The following is a 22,852-nucleotide window of genomic DNA, read 5'->3' as shown; positions in this document are numbered from 1 at the left end:
CTGTAGCTGTTCCAAATTCTTCAGCCCTTATCAAAACTTTGCCAATAGCCTAATCATTTTCTTTCAAGAGCAGTCGGGATCAAATAATCCTAAGAAAAAGTCCAAGGATGCAACTGAAAACAGACTGATCTCATCCAGGATCCCATACATGCTTCAATCTATAAATGGAGAACCATTATTTCAGAGCAAGATGTCTTCTTCCCCTCCTCCCCCCATTAGATGGAAGTAAAGAAGCCCCATACTACAAATATACACATACAAACTTCAGTTGTATATAGTCCAATGTAGTTTGTTGGGCATTTTTTTCAATCCAAATTTAACTTTTTTTTTCTTACTGGTTCAAGTGTCTGAAGAGCATGCAGACAGGTGCCACTCAAGAGGTCAAGATAAATTATCTTCTCCCTCTCCAGCAACTGAGCAGCAGAATGATATCTTGCACAAATACCCACTTCTATTCCTTATGCCAAAAATACAAATGGGAAATTATTTGTTCTTCACCGCAAAAGAACATGCTGCTTTACACTTAGAATCACAAAATCATCATAACCTATCCTGAGTTGGAAGGGACCCACAAGGATCACTTCATCGAACTCCTGGCCATGCCCAGGACACCCCAGAATCACATGTGCCTGAGAGCATTGCCCAAACTCTGGCAGTCTTGGGGCTGCACCCACTCCCCTGGAGTGACTGTCCCAGTGCCCAGTCTCTGGTTGAGGAAGCTTTTCTTAATACCCAGCCTAAATCTCCCTTGACATGGCCTCATGCTGTTCCCTTGGGCATGTCACTGGTCAGAGAGACCAGTGCCAGTCCCTCCCACTGTCCTTCTTCAGGAAGCTGTAGACTGTTATGAGATCTCTTCTGCAAGCTGCACAGACCAAGTGACCTCAGCCACCTCTCATATGGTTTCCATTCTACACCCTTCATCTTCAGAGATTTGAGAGAACTCTGGTAAATTCAAGAAAGTAAGATCAAACAGAGGGTAAGGGTGGGGAAGGCAGGTCCCTGTCGAATGCACTTTGTAGGAAAGCCAGGAAAACTCCTAACACAAGTTTTCCAGGAGTTTATAGTCTGCAGTTAGGGTTTTTTGATGTCCTCTCCTCCCATACCTAAGGCAGTAGATGCTACCCTTCCTATCAGTGCCCACTTCCATTCCTTCAGTCTGTGAAAGCACTACCTCCCCCTCACTATAAAGTGTTTCAAGTGTTTCATAACCTGACACGATGCAAGTCTCCTGAGTCAACAAGAGATTGAGACAGGCAACACTGAGCTCCATGTGTGCTGACTACCCAGCTGGTCAAGCCATCAAAATCCACACCTCTGCCCACAGCCCAAGTGCTCGAGCTGTCTGTTCGTACCAAACATATCAGTTTTGACCTAACCTCTCAGAAACAAAACTAGAATGTATTTCAGCTGTGAAAATAGGTCAGTAGTAGAAACACGAATTCAGCCTCCCTGATGACACACTACAAAGCCTCTATCTCTTTCTAAATAAGCAGGCTATTCATTTTTGAGGGCAAAGTAAATACATCTTTCAGCCATTCCAGCACCCCTGATACTCTAAGAAGCACATGCAAGCAGAAACAGCTGCCAGCATAGATTGCAGTTTTAAAAAGTCCTCTCACCCAACAGGAGTCAGTTTGACACTTTCATTTTATTTACAGTAATTTCACAACCATAAGGCGCACCAGACTATAAGGCACACCTCCGAGAGTTGGCAAATTTTGCAACTCTGTATATTATATAAGGCGCAACAGACTACAAGATGCACTTTTTTTTGTCGCAAAGATCCGTGCCACGCGCAATAAAGTAACAAATTAGTAACGGAATCCCACAATCGTGGAGTTTACTAGCAGGTGCTCAATTTGCAAACATTTTTCACAGATTTGCGTAGCCTTTAAACACAGCCCTAAGCGCTCTCCCCATGTACGGGCCCCGGCACTCCCGTCCTCCCAGCGCCGGTTGGCGAGGTGGGGGTTTGGGGCTGCCACGGCTCACGGCTTCTGCAGCAGCCCGCTCCCTCCCTCCCCGCGCTGCCCCAGCGCTCTGGCAGCCCCGTGCTCCCCCAGCACTCCAGGAGCCGCATGCCGCTCTGGGAGGCCCGCACCCCCCTCCCCGGGCTTTTCCCTTGCACCACCGCTGCCCCGATGCCGGTAGCTTTCTCCTCGCCGCTCGGGCCACGCCGATGCCGGCGGGCCTGGGTCGTGCCACCGTTGCCCCAATGCCGGCAGGCAAGGGTGCGCCTTATAGTAATGAAATTACTGTATTTTCCAGGTAGCTGTTGCACAGGAGCTAATTTTGTTAAGTTACACACAACCATTACTTCATCTGCCAGCAGAAAGCCAGTGAGAATAACAAAGGCTGGTGCTCTCAAGCCACACCAAGAAAAAACATGACACCACAGACCACACTAAACACAACTTAAGAGTCAAGTAACTTGTTTAACATGGGATCTGAGGTGCTGTGTTATCAGAATTCTTAGCTGTGCTGTTTAAGACAGAAAGAAGACAAGATTTTTTGCAACATCAGTATTCATGCTTTAATTCTCAACTACTTTTTCACAGTACTGGATGAGCCTCCACAACAGCTTGAAACACTGAGGTGAGAAAGTGCATGCCAGATCCACAAATTACAAGAAAATATTTCAGCTAGGATTTAAAAGACTAGAACTAGAAAGCTGCAGAAAACAGTGTTCAACATTACACCAGACCAATATTTAATATGAATGCACAGGCTCAGAATCTTGCAGTTAAATGACTGTAGCATAAGAACAATTATATATGATCATCCAATACAGAGAGAATTTACTGCTCCAATATACTTATACAGGATAGGAAAAGGTGTTTTATGAACATTATGTTTAAGGAGGATGCAGTTTTCAATAAGGTAGCTTTGACATTAAAATATGAATTAATCAATGGCATTCAGTGGAAAACAACAAAAGTCAAATTCCAACATTTATAGCAGGGATTCTATAAACTGCCTCTATATGACCATGTGCCACTGAATTTTGGTTGACTAAAAATATTCTTGTGGCATGGTTAGCTCAAACTATTCTGACAGGAGTGGCATTTCTCATTTCTTAGTACACCATCTGAGCTTAATTGTAGATCTTCAATTTGCTGTTTATTGATGGTTTTAGTACATTATTTGGACTTCTGGCAATAAGAGCTAGTAAAGATAAGGATACAAGGTAAGACAGGCTACAAGGATACAGAGTTCTCCAAGCTCTGCATAGAGCAAAACATATGAACTTTCCTTTACCCTTCTTGTCTGCACAGTAAGATTAAATCTCAACTTGCAATTCTTCTCAGCTGCCATTCTATTCATTCCAATATAACGAAAATCACTCTTTCCAGAGAAATAAATTAATAAAGCAAACAAGTATCTCTGAGAAAAAGTAAAGAAGCTGGACAAGTGCATGATTATCGCAAATTGTTTTAATAAATGAACTTATTATGATCAAGAAGTTAAGAAAAAGATTATTCATCCACCTTCCCACCCCCCAACACACATTTGCACATCAGATTTACAGGTGTTTAAAACAAAAAAGGAGAAGGCACCGACTTCGTCAAATTCTTTTCTAGGACAGTTTTTTCACAGGATCGTAAACATGCAGTACGTATAGAGCAATTAATCAAAGTAAGAAAAGTAGTCTGAAACATTTTCAAATACATTTTTATTTAGTAGTACATGGAAACAAGTCAGCAATTGATAAAACAGGAAGTCCAGATATTACATCTTTATTAGATTAGTTCTGCTCAATAACAATTAGATCATTATAATCTATTCATAAGTCAATGAAAGATTAAAGCAGGAAATCTTTCTATTCCATAAGACCCAGTGACCTGACTCTTCCAACAGCAGGGACTCCATTTCAGTCAGCAACTGTCTCATTAACCCTTCTCCCCCTCCTGCAGTTAGATATGCTTACAATAATTACACGAATATCACCTTCAGTTATCTTCCAATGTCTTAGGAACCAGAAACAGAGGCTCTAACAGCAGCCTACAAGATACTTGTAGCCTGCAGTTTTTTTGGCTAAAATGGTAGGTTTTCAGATCAAGGCAATGCCATAATGCCTCCTTCAGTCTCTTCTTGCTAAGCAACTGCTGCCTTATTCTGTGATTCAGTCTTTCCAAGTCATGCTCTCAAAACTCTTGATCCTTATCACTGCTCTTCACATGATGTTTTTGTTAATTTTTCCTTAAGCAAACCCCCAAGTTCAATGAATGAGACCTTGCTAACGTTGCATTAGCAGTTTGAACACATCAAAATAGTTTTTTCCTGCAACATAGTACAACAGCATCAATCCAAGTTCATTCCGTGATCCCCCTAGCACACAACACTCTGCTACTTAGTCAGATGCATAGCATGTAGGCAGAAATAATAAAATTTATGATTTTAGGAATATAAACAATTGAAGAGAAACTCAAGACAGGACACTTCTCCAAATGGCTAGGAGATTAAGTCAGCTGTCTGTGCATGACACTCCTGGTATGTGCATCACATGGGCTTTCTTCTAAAATAAGATTTCACATTCAAAGTAAACAGAAGTGCTTTACCAAATTTTCAGATTATGTCACAGTATGTGTTAACCAGCAGTAAACTTCCTTTCCTGTTCCATTTGCAATATACATATATACACTGTAATATATTAGAAACTACCCAACTCCAATTTCTACCTTCTGTACAATCTCTCTTCCAGTCCAAATGCACCTTTCAATGGAAACTTGCAAAAATCTTGTCTGCACTGTTGATGCAGCAAGTCAGTTTCTCCAATAGCTCTCCACCTCTTTCATATATTTAAGCCCAATTAGTCATACTTACTCAAGCCTACACAATACTACACCAGTATTCTGGCCACCAAGGAGCAATATCAAGTTATAACCTTAGATATCGTCAAGAATTTTCACTTTGCTTTATCACACTTAAGCTCATGATACCTATTATTTCCAAGAGTTCAAAATCAGTTTATCCTGCTGACTTGTGCACTACATCTGCTCTGCCCACATGCAAAGGGATCTGCTGTGGATGTGGAGTCATTTGCAGAGCCTCAGTAAACATCTTACTGTACAAGTTTATTGCATTAGGTTTGCAGATAAACTGGGGGGACCGGTCAACATAGATGGCAGGGCTGCTGTTCAGTGGGACCTGGACAGGTTGGGGAGCAAGCTGAAAGGAACATTAAGGAATTCAGCAGGACAACAGCTTTCTGCACAGGAAGGAAGAGCCCTTAGTGTTGTACAGCTGGCACTGCTCAGCTAAGGAGCAGCTCTGCTGAAAAAAACACCCCAAGGGTCTTGGTAGGCAGGAGTCAGAAGCATAACCTGGAAACAAGGAGGCCAACAGCATCCTCAGCTGAATTACTATGAGCAGAGGTCAGTAGACTGAGAGCACATCTATTATCCTTGCACTCTAATTGCTTTTGGAACACTGGCTCCAGTGCCCCTCTCCCTGCCCCCATTCAAAAAAAGGAAGGTACAAATAAATAAAACTACTTCGGTGAAGGGACACCAAGGTAGTTGGGGGCTGTGAGAAGGGGTCAGGAAAACAGAGCCTCTCCAGTCTAAAGCAGAAGTGGTTTTGAAGGACTGTAACAGTAGCCATACTGCACCTTCTAGACAGCTCTCCTAGAGGTGTCAAGGTGACAGAACCAGTCTCTTCAGTGACCTATAGTAGGAGAAAAAAAGGTAACAAAGAAACAAACACGCTTCTGAGTAGACAGAAGGCAAAAAACCCTAAGTGACCAGTCCAGTTGGGCAGTTTCCATCTGTGGTCATTTCCAAAGTGGAATAAAGCACCGAGAAGCCTAACTTGAAGGCATCATCTTCCCTGCTTTAGCAGGGTTAAACAATCTTAATTGCAATTTGAGTTCTGTAACTATGAATGCTTCCATTTTTCTGGCAGGCAATACAGATACATAAGGCCAGCCCACCAACCGAAGCCAGAGGGAGATTTACATATATAAGGCATGTTGCTTACTGATGAACAGAAATTTATTATTCACACATGTAGTGACCTGAAATGTTGCCATGAGTACACAAGTTCTCAATAAAACATCACCTTCTAAACTGTTTGAATGTTAGAAATGGAAATTAACCAGAAGAATTAAGATAAAAATACAACTAACATGACACATTAAAATAAAAATGCAATACAGTCAAAGGATACCAGAATACCAGAGAAAAATATGTTTCGGTCATCTGCTAGATTAGGTTATAAACTAAACTTCAGTTAAACATTTGATACATCAGAATCCTGATGAACACCAAAAACTGGATAAAGAAATGTGAAATATGTAAAAAAAGTCAGTAAAGAGGAGAGAGAAACAGAAATCAAGAGAATGGAGTGGTATATTAATGAGATCCCAATGGAGTAGTTTTTAACACAGTTCAGTTGCACATCAGCAGACAAATCCAGAAGGAAAATCAACAGCAAAGGCTGGGCAAAAGAATACACAATGAATTCTGAAGTTACAAAGCTTGGAGGAATAAAAACAGGGAAAGATGCAATAGCAAAGCAGAACATGAAGTAAAAGACCATTTAACATCACATGTACCAAGGGAATACTCAAGAAATCCTGTACATTTGTAGCGCAGAAGCCTGAAGAAGAGCTTGTGCATACATTAACATATCACAAGATGACTGAGTCACCAGCCTGATACATTCCAAGATCACATTTGCTTCTTATGCTGGTACCAACTGAATTATTTTCAGACATGAAAGCGAAGCATTAGCGTCTTTGTAAAGGATGTTGGTACATTTCATATGTGCTTCATCCAGAACAGTGTGTACAAGAAAACTCACAGAAGTGTGTCTCCCCAGTCTGAATCCTCTTTCCTACTTTATCATACACCTGGTAATTTCTTAAAAATGAGGCACTGAATAAGGATGGGAAGAGAAAATAACCTGCCTTATTCTTATATTTTTTTTATTCTGAGACAGGGTTTTAGAAAGAAAGACACTCACTTTTACAGCAAGACTTGAGAAATGTATTACAAGTTGGCACCGCACATTTATCTTTCTAATGTACTGCTGCTACCATGACCATAGTAGAGGACTGACAAGCCACACAGCTTACTGGATATACTGTGCATGGTAACCTTACCAATCAAGACTCCAAAGCTGGTATGAAAGAAATGTAAATAAGCCCACAGGCCACAGGGTTCAGAACTGAACAATCAAGTTGAACCTGAGGGAGAAAAACAATAACAACAAAAGTTTCAATAGAAAGCAGCTAGAAGAACTTCCCTGACAGACTGGTTGAGAGGAATCTCTGAATCACTGACTTTTATTTAACTTCTGTACTTAATGAGAGACACACAGCAGGAAGTCAGCACTCCCTGTGCAGCATATCTTATCCCTCCATGAAGTGACCACAGAGAGAAGTGAGGTGAAAATATGTAGGAGGGAAGAAGCATAAGACTCCAGGTATGAAAATATAACCTAACAGAATCAAAGGGTTATCCAGAAGAGAAGCCTCTTGAATACATTTACTCCAGCCTCCAGTCTGAAGTAGAATTACTGTCAACATCAAATCAGGTCAGCTTAAAGCTGTTCTAATGATGGACCACTTAGTGTGAAGTTTTTTTTCTATTGTCCAATTTGTGTGTCCTAAGCTAAAACTCATGGCTGTTGCTCCTTCTTGATCTCTTAGCACTGAGAAGAGTGTGTCTCTCTAGGTAGATGCAGACTGTAATTGGATTGTCTCAGTCTCCCTCTGCATCACTAAGGCCCAGCTCCCTCACCCCCTCCTCACAGGTCATGTCCTATGCCCCTAAATACACTGGCTGGACCCTCTGTTCATTCCTCAGCAGCTCCCCTTAACAGTGGTATGCAAACCAAAGAGCACATTCAATGTACAGCTTCAGCAGTATCATGGAAAAGATGCAAAACCATGTCATTCACCGCTGGTCACACTCCTCACACAGCAGTGCAAATAGACTCAACTATGTGATGTGCTGTTGACTCATTTAAGTAAAATGTTTGTATACACAAGATCCAAATTAAACTGAGCATTCAAGTTAATTCTGCAGAAAAGAAAATTCTTAATCACACATTCCCTAAAGCCTTGAGTTGCATCTTAAAGCAACTAAAACAACATGCAACTTCAGCATGCTAACACCTACAGTACATAGCAATAAACAAGAAAATTGTTCTAGCTAAAGTTTCTAGGTAAATCAGGCTTGAATACATACATATTAGCTCTTTCTATATATTATCAATAGATTGTATTAGAAGTTATATTTCAAAGCTTACAGACATTTTTAGAAAAGACTAACTTTATACGCTGACATTGAGAGTCTTTACTAAAGCCAGGTGCTTTATCTTGATTTTCTGATTATATTTGCATTTTTATCCTTCATCACAACCATTAAAAGACAGAAAATCTTTATGAAGCTTTTTCACTGACTAGGCTGCTGACACAGGTAGTGTAAACTGGATAAACAGGTTTATAGCCTCCTATGGCACTACTCAGTCTTCCAGTGCATCCTTCCTCCATACTAAGAAATACTTTAGATTGTTCTGCATGTATCCAAAGAAATTAGTTAAAGCACAGCATTCAAACAGACTTGCCTCCCTGAACTTAGAAACCTGATAGAGGAGCTATTCAACTGTTCAAAAAGACAAGCATGAAAACAGTAAAGGTAAAATTATTATTACATTAATTACATTGAGATACTTCATTGTACAAGCTAAAGAAGGTTGGTTTTTGTTCCAGAGAAGTTGAAACATGATTTTAAGGCATTTGTGAAGAATCAGTCTCTTAAGTAATGGAGTCACAACTGAACCACGCAAAAACAAAAACCAAAATCAACAACGAACAAAAACACGCACACAAAGAAACCAAACCACCAGTGAAAGTTTAAAATGGGGAAGAAAAACTACAGTAATAGGTAGGCCTGAATCCAGAACATGACAGAGACTAAGTATTTGGAGCATTTAGAATCTCCATTAAATCTTAAGCTAATGCTAGAGGACCTATCTCTAATTAAAACAGGGGTTTGATTTCAAATGAAGCATTGTAATCATTGTTACAGCTTCCACAGCACCCATTAGCAGAGCATAGGTAGTTTGTGAAAGCCAGCAAAATGCTTGACAGAAGAATTCTACAGTCACAAGAATCTGTTTCTGCCCATAACTGATAGAAACTCTTGAAAGGGAAGGCAGCATGGGAGGGCCAAGGTCACTTTGCCTAGTGAGGAAAAAGGCACATCAAAGTCCACATACATAGAACCTCACCCTGCATTCTAGGACTTGTCATTAACACAAATTTTAAGCATTCCATTATGAAAGCATCTGTGAAAATACATTTACTGCTCAAAGCTAGAGGAAAAAAACCCAGAACATCACAATGCAGTCTAAGTTAATCCCTTCTCCCAGAAGAAGGGGGGGAAGAATAGAGACTTTCCCTCCAAGAAATTCCATGTATCATAGGAGATGCTTTATACTAGGTCTTGCAAGAAATTAAAACACCAGAAGACGCTACAGCATTTTACTGCCATTTTGGTTCCACAAAATAGTGCAAGTAATGCTTGTCAAAAGGTCTTTAATTGTTTTGCAGAGTCCTTATGCAAGGTACTTCCATTGCCACTGCTGAAAAACAAGTTACTGCCACTTTCTCTCCCTGTGTGTGCAGCAAGGAGAGACATGAAATAAGTAAAGAGTGGCACTGTAAATATAGCCAGTTACCAATTATCCTTTCCATGCAAGAAGTGTGACCCAATGCATACAAGGAAACACCATCTAAATCTGACTGGCAGCATGGGCATTCCTATTACCTTGCCTGCCACACTGAGTAGAAGACCTAGATCCCCATCTTTCTGCAAATGACCTTCGAGGAAAGCTACTATTTTACTCTTCCAAAATAACCTATAGTAACAAGCAAACATAAGGTATTTAAATAGTTAATTTCAGAAGAGACTTGGCTTCAACCTCATCTAAAGATGAAAACAAGCATTTATTCATACACTTGACACAGCGCTTCTCAAAACAGGGAAAAAAGGAAAACATTTACTATTCATTGTATACACCTCTTTATTTATTACAAAAGACTTCCACAAACTTAACTCCATATGTCTTTTTCCTTCTAAGCACATTAGATCATACTGCTCTTACTTGTTGTGTCAGGACTTGTTTTAAACTCCCAATCAATAGCGTTATCTCTCTATAGCTCTCACTGCGTGTTCCTCTTCTGCATAAACAAGTGTGTGTGTGCATTCACTAACCACCCCTCCAGTTTTCATGGTATTTCTTGCATATAAATGCCCACATCAGATACTTAAAATACCTATACCGACACTCCCAACAGCATTACCAAGAGAAGGGGTGACAATAGCAGCCCTCTTCTCCCAGGCACAGGACAAGGAGCCTCCTTCTGTCCCTGGCTGACCTGTTTGGCCACTGAGCGGCAGAGGTGCTGCCTCTGTCCTCAGCATCCCCAAGCCTACTTCCCAGAAATGCTGCCTGCTCCTCAGCAGCACCCGAGAGCCAGAAACATCCTCGTACACAAAGCACATCTCCAGTCGAGGAGCTGGTGCTCCAGGTGCTTTGCTATACGCTGCTCTGCAAAAGTACCAGGAGAGGGAAGTTCGCAAAGGAAGCGCAGGAGTTGTGCCACAGAAATTAGGAAGAGGCTCAGTCGGTTTCCTGCTGCTAGACGCAGCCCCGGCAGCGCCCAGCCCGTGTGCCGGCGCTCCCCCGCCCGCCCAGCGCCTCCTTCCCGCCGCCCCCTCCCGCCCGGAGCCGCCGGGCGCGGGGCACAGCCGCTCTCGGTGCCCCGGCGGCTCGGCTGCGAGCCCGGGACACGGCGGGGCCGCTCCCGGCTGAGAACGGACCCTCTCCCCTGGCTGCTCCCGCTCGCCCTCGCTTCCTCCCGAAGCTCGCGTACTCCGGGAAGGCTCGGAGGGGCGAGGGGCCCGAGCCCGCTGCCCGGGAGGCCCAGGCCGCCCGTTGCCCGCCGTTGTCCCCCGGCCACCCCGCGCCCTCAGCCCCTTGCCCAGCCGTACCTGGCGTCGGCTTGGCAGGGCCCGGCTCCCCGCGGCTCCGGCCATCCTGGCAGCGGCCGTGGCGGAGGCCGCCGGGCACGGCGCCCCAGAGGCGGCTGGCGGTGCCGCGGAGCAGGCGGCTGCCCTTGCCCGTGAGGGCGGTCAGCGAGTCCATGGCGGCGCTACCGGCCGGGGGGCGCCATGGCCGGGCCGGACCCGCGCGCCGCCGGCCCGCGCCGCAACTTCGGCAAACTTTGCCGCGGCCCCGCCCCCTTTTAAAGGGGCCGCACCGCCGCCGCAGGGCGGGGCCGCGACCGGCCGGGACACCGAGACACCCGAGACACCGGGGACACCGTGACACCGGCACACCCGGGACACCGGGACAGCCGGGACACCCGAGACACCGTGACACTGGGACACAGGGGACAGCCAGGACAGCCGGGACAGCGGGACACCCGGGACACCAGGACACCGGGACACCCGGGACACCGGAACACCGTGACAGCCGGGACAGCCAGGACAGCAGGAACACCCGGGACACCGGGACAGCCAGAACACCGCTTCCTCCCGGCCTCGGGCAGCCTCAGGGCCACCCGGACGCCGTACGGACTCACGCACGGTTCGGGGAGTTGGTTGTGTTTCGTGGAAGCTGAGTGCTTTGCAACCACGTGCTGCAACGCTTTCTATAAACTTCCAGCTTTCCTGTCTCAGCATTCCCAAGAGTGAAAATCAAGGCAACCTCTTACTTTTAAATCTTTTCACGGTCGGGGGTACGGAGATGTTTTCGCACTGTAAGTGTAGAACAGGACCACTCGTGGCACTGTGTGTTTTGCTCTCTGTGCTTGACCCCTGCCGTGGGATGCCATCATCCTTCCTTGTGCCAGCCACCACGTCCCGGTGCCCTCCTGTGGGTGTTTGCCAACATCCATACCCTACTCACCTTTGAACCCAGTAGGTCACCTTAGCCTTCTAGCAAAACTTACTGAGTATGCACTTATTCTTTCCTTTTGAAAAAGACGTTTGATTTGTGGTACTCATCTGTACCTTTGCATTCTTCCTCCCCATAATTCTTGAAACTTTTTAAGTTTTGAAAAAATAAAACGAATTGAAACATGATACAACAGTTTCGCAGAAAATGAAATACCTAAGGCACTGAATCTCATTATTAAGATCTGCCTTATGATGTGTTCTGCGTGTATTGAGGCTGAAAGAACAGCCATATAATGATATTTGTACCTGTGCCACAGACCTTGAGATCACAGAACTGTAAGCTAATGTGCTTATATTCTAATATGAGTATGATACAATTATATGCTGCATCTAGCTGCAAATGAAGGCATTGTTTAATAAAAAATGCTCTTGTTGAACCGAATCTATTGTGTACATGCAGAACAGTCGAACAAAGTGCTGAGCTATTTCAACTCCTATTCACTTGTAGCAGCTGCTCAATTAAATCAGAGTTTAATGTCAGCATTTTAGAGTGCTGATTTCTGAGGGTTACTTGATTTAAACAGTACATTCAAATCAACCTTTCTAGTACTCAAATCAGTTCTTGCTCAGGAGATAATGATGTTCAAGACTTTTTCAAATAAAACCTTTCACTGAAAGAGAACAAGAAAATTTTGACAGAATTAGCTCCTCCTTCCTTTCCCCAAGATCTGCGAGTAGAAATGGATGAGTAATCTGTCTGTTCCAAGATTAGTGAATAAATCTGGAACTGTAGAATCACTGCATGGTCTAAGTACCACTAAATGTTTAGAATATAAACAGTTCTGCCAACCAGATATGTTTTGCCCTAAGCAGTGTAATTAGTTTTCATTTTATGTGACAGGGTTTCTGCCGTGAAAAAGTTATGATTGGTCTTTTGCTCTGCTGATTCTATTTTAGACAAAATCTATTACATCTTTGCATGAGAAATGAGTTTACAAATGTGAGGATCAGCAAATTTGAAACTTCCAGATCAGTTGCTCACCAGTTTTCCAGTCACATACAAACCTCTGCTATTGTACTGATTGCATGTATTTCTTCTGTGGTTTGGAATAGTCCTTTTTTTCCTCTCTCTTTCAGGTTTATATACCTAGAACCATAAAACTGCTGAGGTTAGAAAAGATGCTTTAGATCAAGTCCAACTGTTAACCCAGCACTGCTAGGTCCACCACTAAACCATGTCCCTAAATGTCTCACCCTCCAGGATAACTCTACCACTTCCATAAGCAGCCCGTTCCAAGGCTTTTGATGACGAAATTTTCCCTAATATCCAGTCTAAATCTGGATTCTAAATTCTATTTTGTTTTTACATTTACATTGATCTTGAACAACTTTACATATCATTCTGCCATTCTGCCCTCAAAATGTCTGGAAACAGCCAGAATTTTGCTGAGGAGGACTAATAAATCTGTATTCGATCTCTGAATATGCAACAGGGATCTTTTCTGGGTTTATCTTGTGGCCTGTTGTATTAGTGGAGAAAAGAGCATCTCTGTAACTCAGCCACTTAAAACTGTCCCTCCAAAAAAAGGAACTAGTCCTGCTGGCTTTTAATTGCTTGTTTCTGTTCCCATGCTACAAGTGTAAGCACAAGGATTCATTTGGCAGGTGAATGAACTGTGTTGTAAAGCTGATAAAAGTACCTTTTAGTTTAGTAAAAACTAACTAAAGTTTTTTTTGTTAATTTTTTATTATTTTGCTTTGAGGTTACAATTATCCCCATTTTGATCTCCAGATCAGTTTGAGTTGTGTGTAAACACCTGTAGAAGTACAAGTTGCAAAACAACAGATGAGTTTAAGTGGCTAGGGAGAGCAGAAAGGGAGGGAGGGAGTTTCATGCCAGCCTCTGTGTCTTCAGTGCCAGTGGACATTAGCTCAAAATGAGAATTCAGACTATGGCACAAATAGAGATGCCTTCATATTGGTATTATACACCAACCCACGTTCAGTAGTGGCAGAAGTGCCTGACAGAATATGTCTGCTTTTATGATGTAATATTTCATAACACATTATGCTAATCTATTGCACAACCTGGTCTTATAGCTAGATCTCCAAATCCTAAACCAGAGCAGGTAGAGAATTGATTGAGCTGCATCCTGAAAGATAGCAAACAGACCAAGGATCCATTTTGGTCAGATAGAAAAGGACACAATGGGATAAGAGTATTTCCAAAGTCTGGACATTTATATAAAAATATTTCATTGGAGAATAAAAAGATAAAAACATAGCAAGTGGTAGCGATATCGCTTCAGGGACAGATTTGTTGCTTCTGAAAATAAGTGCAAATTGTAGCTACTAAACCAGCAAAATGCCAACAGATGCTGTTCAACTTCCTTAGGGCTGGGCCAGTTCACGTGCCTGGTGTACAGGATATGGGCCTCTTGCAGTAAATATGTCTTGCCAAATTTGCAGTGGGACCAAGCTGCAGGCAGAAGTGCACCAGGCATTAACACAAACCCCTCATTCTATTTTGTGAGAAAGGAGGTTTGCACATGCTTTCCGAGGTGACAGTCTTGGTGTCAGTCATTTGGCAATTAGTCAGCATTCATTTGTATATAAACAACCTCTAGGCAAGTATGTAATTCTGGCAGCTTGAACCAAATGCTCCATTTAAGCTTCCTTAGTCATTCTGGAGGCACTGACTGCCATATAACACCATGAGGATACGGCATGCCTTTGTTAAGTATTCCAAACTACCACCTCTGGTCAGGGCACTACCATTTCTGTGTTGCAAAACCCATAATTGGAAAAATATGAATTTGAATTAGAGCTTCTTAAAAGCTTAATCTCTTCCTTAATTTTTAATGAAACCTATTTTTAGTAAGGTAAAATGATTCAGGATTTGTTTGGCTTTTTGTTTCCTCTCGAAAAAGGTAAACTCTTAAGACACAGAAAAACATACTGCACTCTGTTTCCAATGCTGTTTCAGTAAAAATTGAACAGAATGCAGAAATGCACGTGCAGTCCCTGAAGGAGGGACCAGAGCTCAGGCATGCAGAACTCCCACATTCTCAGGCCTATTTCCCTAGGAACAAACTAGTTTGAATGACGAAGTATGGAAGTACGCAGTTCTAGAAGCAAAAAACATTTGTACAGATCTATTTTTGTGATTAAGAATGTTCAAATTATTCCACAGGGAAATTCAGTGTCAATATAAATTTGGGAGAAGTCAAAAAGAGATAACCAGTAGGTGACACCAAGTAAATGGGTGTGTTTAGAACAGGTTATCCACAGAGAACTGTGTGCTAGGTGTGGCTGTTCACAAGGTTTCACAGTACCACATTCTCTTTTCAGATTAGGCACTCAACAAGAAAGAAACTCCCATCTGTATACTAGTTTCAGAAATGGCAAACCTGGAATTTCAGCATTCAGCAGGTAGGGATATAATTCTGATTTTACTAACCAGCTCCCTGTAAAATTGAAATTACATTCTCTATCTTGACCACTGATGCTGTTCACTGTTCAGCAGAAAATGTCACTCTGAAGGGACCAGACAGAATAAACATGGGCAACAAGGGCATTTGGCAGTCCCTGATTCTGGACTGGGATACATCAAGTATAGGTTATTTTTTATATACAATTACTCTTGAAATAACCCTGAAAAAGACAGGAAGCTGTAAGAGCATCTGTTCTAGGAGAGTTGTTTTCTTAGTAGAAAACTGAATCAAATGCCTGCTATGTTAGTATTTTAAATATGACTCAATAAATCTTTAATTTCTTAAGAAGCTGTGTAAAATAAAGGTACCACACCTTGATGGGAAGTTTCTCCAGGACGAAAAGAACATTTGGGCCTTGGGCATCTCAGCTACCCTTACAATATATTTTGGCATCAAAAGATGCATTGTTCCTTATTTTTAATTTCATAATAACTAAGTACTGTAACATTCACTGTGTGATTTTGTCTTCTTACCAGTAAGTTGAATACATAAATATTATGGTTTTGTTTGTTTATTTGGTATCTAATCTACTCCAAGAGAGACTATTTATAATTAGGACAGCCCAAGTCCATTTTGCCTTTAAGGACAAATCAATTTTTTGCTTTTCTAGCCAGATTTCAAAAATCTTCATACAATAATTTAAATTTAGATAGTAAAGAGAAACACCATGCAAATAAAACATACAATAAAATCTGAGGCATTACTACAACACATATATATGAAAAATGTTAATCAATTCACAAGTGTCCTGTACTGGCATACACAGCATAGTTACAGGAATGCATACTAAGCATATGAAATCCAGCAGAAGTGAGTATAAATTAAAGGTATTTCACTCCACTTAACCTCATCTTGAAAAATAATTTTATCAGATTTCAAAAACATGCCACGATTTTTTGACACTTTTGGATGTCCCCAATTTCAGCTGCATATGGCCTGAATGTTCAGAGATTCAGGTAACTAACAAGCTTTGTTGCCTGCAGTTACGCAGCTTCTCTCCAAAATTATAGAATCACAGTCACCATCAAATTTGTATTTATGCTTTTTTTCATAAAACAGTGAAAGAATTAGCATTACAAAAAATGAATATTCTAAGACTAAATATGTATTTTTCTTATTTTCCCAAAGTATACTTATGTTTGGATGTTGAAATGATTCATTCTACAATAACATATCAACATTTGTTAGAATATCAGTGATATCAACATGGAAGTTTTCAAACATGGCTTGAGAACAAAAGCATATTATATGGGGACTTCTCCATGTTTACAGCAGAACTTTAGTTTCAGCTGCAATTACACAGCTCTTTCTATAGACTACCTTATCAAATAAACATGAAATGACCTCCACGTCTTCAGTTCATATTTATCTGGTCAGCAGTGGCTTATTAGAAACAGAACATTCTGTTCTTTCAGGGAGTTGTATGAAACTGAATTTGAATCCAAGGTGGTATGAATGCATGTTCATAGACATCCATGCAATTTAAGGATGTTCACTAGTTATGGCACTTGCTGAACAGAGTCAGTTTTCAGTAGACCTGTCTTCTGTCTTTGTGTCATCAACTCACTGACTTTTTTTTTTCTTTCAGCATATGTTTTGCTACTGGATGTGGAAAACACTGACAGTATAATTGATGACTCTGTAGTATTTACTAGCTAATCTCATCCTCCACAGAGGCATAAATTATGCAAATGATAAATAATTGCTTATGAAAGGTGTTCAGAAAATTGATCATTCATCAGATATTTGCATCATAAGCAAACAGTATTAACTTAATCCTTTTTTTCCCCTTTTTGCCATATAAATGTAACTATTTTTACCTTAACACTCACTAAATGCTTATCAAGTTGTTAATGCACTCTATTCCTGTAAGGAGGTTGCTTGTACTTGCTCAGAAACAATAGAGCCAGATTCCAATTCACTTTTTACATTGACTGACTGGTTCATGATAAAATAGAATGTCCCACTGCTAGGATACAGTTGTTAAAGTTCAGTCTGGTTCTATACCATTTCTGAAGACTAAGCAATCATAGTGCAACTCAATTTCAAACAAAAGCCTTGATTCAGAACATTAACATGAAAAATGTTTTGTGATCAATATCTCACCACCTCATGACCAGCTGTATTCCTCATGTTTATAGGAAAAGCCACATACTTTAGAAATCCCAAAGTCCTTCTTGGGGTTATAACACTAATAATCTTCAAATTAATAATGTCTTTAAAGTGATATAATGAACTGGTTCTGTCTGTTTGAAGAAGTAATCAACTGCTTGTCACATATTCTCATTATGTTTGGTTGGCATCAAATGAGTTTCCAATTCAGAAAGCATTATGGCTTTTAGTAATAGGTTATGTGTTTTCATTGCAACCTTTAGACCCTGAAGATATTTAAGACACAAGATCCTTTCAATTCACTAGCACAAAATTATTCTTCTCAGACACCTGGAAAACACAGGCATAAGAACAGTGATGAGCAGTCAGTTCTGTGTAGAAATAGCAAAATAGCTAAAGTACAGAGATATTTACTAGAAAAATGGGTCCAAAATATCATCCGAATTTATCTTAAACCAGAATAAGGGTAATGGAAACAGCTGATCCTTCTGAATGAAAATTTTAAAATTCTAATAAGAATTACTGATTTTCTGTTTTACTTGCTCCTGCTTAGGCAGTGCATTCTAGGATTAAGGATTAGTTAAAAAAAGACTGAATTCTGTTCCAGTCTTTGCTACCTGTTTTTGTTGTGGTTGTTTCCCTACAGTAAAGTAAGCATAGGAAAGCCTTTGGTACATACCTTTTCCTGAGCCACCTAAATTTATGCAGGACATTCTTGAAATTTTCTTTTGAATGAAAACCCAGAAGACAAATGTTGATCTTACTAGGAGGAAGTTCTGCTTTTTCTTTCTTGTTAAATCTTGCTTCTCAAGGAACATCTGGTGTCTCTCCCCTCCCCCACTGGCACCACATCACAAGCATATGCCTGATTCATTTGCTCCCATAATATCATGTAGAAAACTTGTGGATGGTTATTCATTCTGTCCTTTTGGAGATAATTACTACAATTTATCCTCAAAAATCAAATCCATTGCTTCTAGCTAGCTAAATCATTTGAAGGCTGTCCATTACTGCATTATCTCTGAATTAAGAAACTTTATCCTTTATTCAGTAGTTTTTTCCCCTGAGATTTCCCATCTTAACTCCTGCGTCTCTCCCACATTTTATTATCTTAGCTTTGATTACTGTCACAGTTTCCCCTGAAATGATTTGCAGTATGCTGTCTCTCTGGTGTTAAGCTGCATTTAGCTGCACACACCACTGAGAACCTATGCACATACACAGCTTTACAGTTCCTACTTGCCTACTTGCCTCTTACTAATTTCCTTCTATTTGTTTAGATGGGATCTTCTGTGGGCTTCATTAAAAATTACTAAAGGTATGTTTTGCCTTGTATTTCCTTGTATTTCATATAAGGATGGAATATTGTGAACGTATATTTTGTACAAAATCTAAAAAAACCAGTTCTTTTCATAGGTAATTACAGTAATTTCACGACCATAAGGTGCACTGGACTATCAGGTGCAGCCCCTGGGAGTCGGCAAAATTCGCAACTTTGTAGATCATATAAGGCGCACTTTTTCTTTGCACTGAGGCTCCGCCCCCAGCTCCCCCCGCGCGGTTGCTGGCCGAGGCCCTGCCTCAACCCGGCAGCCATTGGCCCCTGGGCCCGCCTGTACCCGGCAGGGCCGGGGCATGCCCGCCGCCCCTTTGTGCCGCCTCTCCGGGGCTGATCTGTGCCCGCCGCCCCTCCGTGACACCTCCCCGGGGCCGGGCTATGCCTGCCGCTCCTCCGTGTCCCCTCCACGGGGCCGGGACAAGCCTACCGGGGCTCCTCTCCACTTCCACGGGGCTGGGGCATGCCTGCCAGGGCTCCTCCCTGCCTCCATGATGCCCGGGCAAGCCTTCCGGGGCTCCTCCGTGCCTGCACGGGGCCGGGCTATGCCTGCCAGGGCACAGCCCCGCCTCCACCTGGCAGCCATGGCCCTGTCGGCTCCCCCCACGGCTCACAGCTCTCACTTCTGGGTTCACAAATTTCTGAACTTTGTCCATCAGATAAGGTGCACCAGACTATAAGGCGCACTTCTGGGTTCAGAGGAAAATTTTAGTCAGAAGGGTGCACCTTATAGTCGTGAAATTACTGAAATAATTATCTGTCAAGGTTTTTCACACCAGTGCTTCAGGATCAAGACTTGGAATTTGTAAGTGATTTCACTGACAGAGGTTGAGGGGGAAGCACTAGTGACATGCTTTTTGTCAAGGAACCAGGCTGCTGTATTTCTCAGAAGTCAAAAGCTTATTTCTTCCAACTATAGGTCCTAATATTAATAAACTAGGCTATGTTGGAAATACATACATCATACTAGTTTAGTCATGAATATTAGCAAGGTCAGCAAACCTCAGTGAGAAGGGGAAAATAACTATTTTCTAGTCTTGCTCTATTTTTGTATTAAATACAAAGGAAAAATTCAATTATTTGAAGTGGAGTTTGAGTTCCTACTAATCTGTTATTCAAGTTCTGCCTTGGGTGTGGCTGATATCTCAGTGTCATTGAAGAAGCCTCCAAGGCTGCTCCAGCAGATGTGCTCTGGAGCCAACACAAATGGAGCTGCCATGAAAATGTCCAGGTGTGAGGCTGCAGAGTGTGCCAGAGCCTGGCACTGGCACAGGAGGGCAGGAGACATGGATTATCTCATGGATTGAGATGAGAACAGTTTAGTGACTAAAACAAAGTAAAAGATAAAAATAATGAGCTACTACTAATAATAATTGTAATAAAAAGGAGAAGGAGGGGGAAATGTGAAACCCAGGAAAGACAAGGGGTGCACAATACAATTGCTCACTACCTGCTGACTGATGCCCAGCCCATTCCTGAGCACTGATCAGCTCCCTCCCAGGTAGCTCCCCCAGTTCATACACTTGGCATGACATTCTGTGGTATGGAATATCCCTCTGGGCAGTTTAGGTCAGCTGCCCTGGCTGTGGTTCCTTCCAGTTTTTCTGCACCTCCTCACTGGCAGAGCATGAGATAGTGAAAAGTCCTTGACTCAGAGTAAGCACTGTTCAGTGGGCTATCAACATTATTCTCATACTGAATTCAAAACACAGCACTGTACCAGCTACTCACAAGAAAATGAGCTCAGTCCTATTGAAGCCAGGATGGGATTACTAAGGCAATTCTGAAAAAACCCAGAACCACAACCTTTTAAGAATTTAGGCTTGTTTTATATCCTCAGTAACTTTCCTTTTGTTTTGTTGTTTAGGTTTTTTTTTTTTTGCACAGAAAGCTTTGACGGGCTCTGTAGTATTAAAGGACCTCTGGTGCTACTCAAGACTTCATGAAGAAATTGAATTGTAATAGTAAAGTTAGATGACATCTGGAATAAATAAAACAGCAAAAATCAACAACTGTTTGCATTGTGGTTGGCAAATCTATAGTTTTCTATAGGAGCCAATAAATCATGTGGATAAGAACAATCTATTGATAGCAGTGTACTTGTATTTTGAGGAAGTTTTTTACAAAGTCCTGCAGCAAGGAAATGAAGTTGTTGTAAGATGAGATGGCTCATCATTTAATATCCTTTAAAGTACAGTAAGCAAGAGCCCAGACTTCATAGCAGAGGAAGAAAGGTTCTCAATGCAGCCCAACAGAGATGCATGCTTTTGAATTTACTGCATTATTAGGCTAAGGAAAGAATAAGAACATGATGGAGTTTGCTGATGATACAAAATTATGTGGAAAAGTAAAATATGCCGAAAAGAGTTAAAAAATTGTTTCATAATATAAAACATAAAGCAGCAAGGTAAATTCACTGTTGATAAATGCAGAGTAAAGGTAAGTTTTCCTCTAAGTGCCTAACCATGTTTATACATAGTGATGAGCTTTACATGAGCAATCCAGTAGAGATATATGAAAATGTCAGTCAGTAGACATCAAAAGGGCAAAATAAATACAAATTATTAGGAAAAAAACATAGATACGCTATTCTACAAATTCTTCAAATGAATATAGATTGTACTGGTCACAGTGTCTCAAAAAAAAAGATGCAATGTACTCAGAAAACCTACTGAGAAAAGCAACAAAGGTGTTGAGCTCCTGCTTTCTAGGAAAAGAGAGAAAATAATAGAATATAGGTAAGCAGAAAATACATCAGAGAAAAACTATTCACATTTCTCATTGAAAGAGAAGTAGGGGCACGTAATGAAATTACTATGAAGATTTTAAAAAGGGAACATTTTGTTACACAACATAACTGAATCACAGAATTCATTACCACAGTATGACAAAACTATGAATGGTATAAAAAATAATTAGAAAAATTCATAGTAAGACCATCAAGCCCCAATAAGCCAAAGGATGCAAATGCAAACTCTAGTTTCTGGTAATCCCTAGGCCACAGACTGCCTAAAGTTCAGAAGAAATATCAGCAAAATGTCCTTTCATATTTGACTTCTATATTCTTTCCCTAATTACCAGCTGCTGCTGGTCACTGAGGAAATAGGACACCAAGCTGGACATGAGTAAAACATTGCCTTCACCTCACCCTGCCCAGCCAGTCTGATGTAAGGATTGCCCTGTGTCCCTGCTCTGGAACCAGGAGAAGCTCTTGGCAAGTGCTTTCCTTGGGTCACTTGCAGTCTGAAGGGAATGACTTCTGCAGATGGAGGAAGCTCAGGAGAGCAGGTCTGGGGTCCCAGGGAGACACATAACACCTCCATTGCTATGGATGTTGAAGCAGAGAGAGAAAGCTATTATTTTGCTTTAATTTTTCTCTCTTTTTAATCTCCTGAAGTGAATACAAGATGGTGTGACTTTTCCACCTCAGTTGACTTATCCAGAAAATTAGAAATCTCACCAAGTACCAGTGTTGATAAATTACTTTAAAGAAGAGTAATGAACATAAAGTGCTTCTGGAAAAGAATCCAAATAGACTATCAGAACACTCTCAGATGTCTAAGTCTTAAGGGCTCTGAAGTTGTACTCTACACAGGGAAACAAATGTGAAAAAAAGAAAGCATTGGGGGACAACCAGGAGATTTTGCCAAACATCTTGGGTATATTATATTATAGTGGTTGTATACAGACCTGAGAAGCCAACTGTGATGCTGGAAGGGCAGGGAATGAATCCTACAGCAGGTTTAGATTTAGCACACAAATATCCCTCTGTGCTGGTGCAGCTGCACTGCCAAGCTTGCTGGCAGGCAGGGAGAGGAGCCTGCTCATGCCCTGACTCCACAGATGCTGCTTTGCACTCAGTAATACAAATAGTTGGCACAGGAGTTTCATAGCACTGTTCCTCAATGTGCAGACATAGGATAAGGGATTCTTTGTTTTTCAAAAATTAAAGCTAATCTTCAGAATTCAAGGCCTTTAGGAAAAGAGATTAT

The 22,852-nt window shown here is 41.5% G+C and overlaps 1 protein-coding gene and 1 long non-coding RNA gene across 12 annotated transcripts in view; one reads left to right on the top strand and one right to left on the bottom strand.

The window, feature by feature from the left end:
- OXR1 (oxidation resistance 1) overlaps nt 1–22,852 on the bottom strand; it is a 282,332-nt gene that overhangs the window by 75,873 nt on the left and 183,607 nt on the right. The gene's annotated exons all lie outside the window — the stretch shown is intronic.
- LOC117008724 lies at nt 11,355–17,077 on the top strand. Its single transcript, XR_004420346.1, has 3 exons — nt 11,355–11,779; nt 15,270–15,350; nt 17,001–17,077. It is a non-coding gene; the product is annotated as an uncharacterized LOC117008724 (long non-coding RNA).

This window comes from Catharus ustulatus, chromosome 1 (genome assembly GCF_009819885.2).
Source record: "Catharus ustulatus isolate bCatUst1 chromosome 1, bCatUst1.pri.v2, whole genome shotgun sequence".
Taxonomy (NCBI): Eukaryota; Metazoa; Chordata; class Aves; order Passeriformes; family Turdidae; genus Catharus; species Catharus ustulatus.
Note: the sequence above shows the minus strand (reverse complement) of the source record. Positions and strands in the feature narration are given on the sequence as shown.